Genomic DNA, 1,678 nt, shown 5'->3' on the forward strand with positions numbered 1-1,678 from the left:
CATCTGGACATATCAGAGGAGTCCTGTATTCGCCACTTCAACTTCACAAGACAGTTTTTCCACCTGCTGCTCAATAATATGCTCACAATATCTGGATCAAGTACGGCTCTTCCCAAAGTGACGGGTAGCACAGCATGAAGCTTTCATATCACAACACCCTTCCAAGTCACCGCAGGAGATGCCGGGCACATCAAGCAGTCAACAGTACACACAAGCACCAAAGAAGTGACATCCAACAGCTTTTCATTGTTTCTATGGGAAGGGTGTATCAGCTGACCAGGACACGGCTTTCACTGGGTAGCAAGGTTCCCTCAAATGCAAAAGAGTCACACAAGCTACTCGTGGGCATCTGAAGTCTTTATGTAAACTCTTCATAAAGAAAAAGGGTTTGCACTCAATTGCTATTCAGGTGGTATCTGACAACAGAAACTTCATCCTGTAGGTCAATGGCCATTGTCCAAGAAACAGCCATGGTTGCCCTCATTGTGCGGCAGTTCATGGTGTTCGCATTATTTGAAGGAGAAGAGAAACTGGATGGATGGCTCTTAGAAGACCAGAGCTATCTTCTACATTAATGGTTGCTGATTACATTGAGAAACCCTCTAGCACCTCAGCATCTGCTTGCTGTTCCTTGACTACCAGCTTCACCTCTACCTCCACTTCTGCCTCCAGCTCCATCTTGAGAAACATTTGCCATGCAGGTTAAGCACAATGAAAGAGTGTGTGGAAAAGAGGAATCATTGTGTACATGCTTGAACTGGTATCTCCCAAGGGGCAAGGCAGTTCCCAATTTAGATGTGTGCCATGCTTGATGGGCCTTACATAAGGTATTTGCAGAAGTGAGGAGCATACTCGCTCTTGCCTTGCTATGATAGTAGCACACTTCTTTTTCATCTGCTGCCAGGTATGGAGTATCTGAGTGATTGCACAAACTCAATCAGTGACCTTTATCAGTGCAACTGGTACCTTTGCCTTCAATGGAGGCTGGAGCAGTCCTTTGATGTATCTGCTGTAGCAGGACCTCCAATTATTCAACATCAAAAGTAGCAGTGCTGTCCACATGTCTCCACAATACTTTTATGAACAATAGGCAACTTTTCTGTAATCGCCACAACTTTCCCTTTCATTGTGAGCCGCAACCCTTTAAGAGCTGCTGCTTCACCAGATTTTGTGCTCTCTAGTCAAGTGTGCCACAGATCAAGCTCTCTGGGAACATTTTTTCTATTGAATAAGGGAGCAGTGCTTATATTGCAAAATCCAGCACAGCACTCCCCTGGCTACGGATACAGCTATGCCGATGAGTTGGGAGGGCACAACACCAATTTTACTAGCTTTGCAAAATTAGGCTCATGTAAAAGAATTGGTTTTGCATCAGGGTTAACTCTGGGATTTGAAGTCGGTGGGGGGAAAGAAGGGAACAGCCATGCCGGAGAAATTGAGGGGAAGGGGCTATGCCCTTCATCCTCTCTATTCATTGCACCTACAGAGAAGGAGCCAGGTTCTTCTGTGAGGAAAGGTAAGATGCCCAAGGGCTGAGCATCAAATGCAGGTGACGGACAGCGAGAAAGAGACTGCAGCAAGCAAAGGGTCATGTACAGAACCATACAGGCCAGAATACGACAGGAACACCTGAATGCCAGATGAAAGAAACTGGTTACAGGAATAACAATCAAATAAC

General features: G+C 45.6%; 1 pseudogene; it reads right to left on the reverse strand.

Moving 5' to 3' along the window:
• LOC147115109 (uncharacterized) overlaps nucleotides 1-678 on the reverse strand; it is a 143,823-nt pseudogene extending 143,145 nt beyond the window's left edge.
• Nucleotides 679-1,678: the final 1,000 nt, after the last annotated feature.

The sequence above is a fragment of the Somniosus microcephalus genome, chromosome 7 (assembly GCF_052327205.1).
Source record: "Somniosus microcephalus isolate GS21.2 chromosome 7, FLI_Smic_1.0, whole genome shotgun sequence".
Classification (NCBI taxonomy): Eukaryota; Metazoa; Chordata; class Chondrichthyes; order Squaliformes; family Somniosidae; genus Somniosus; species Somniosus microcephalus.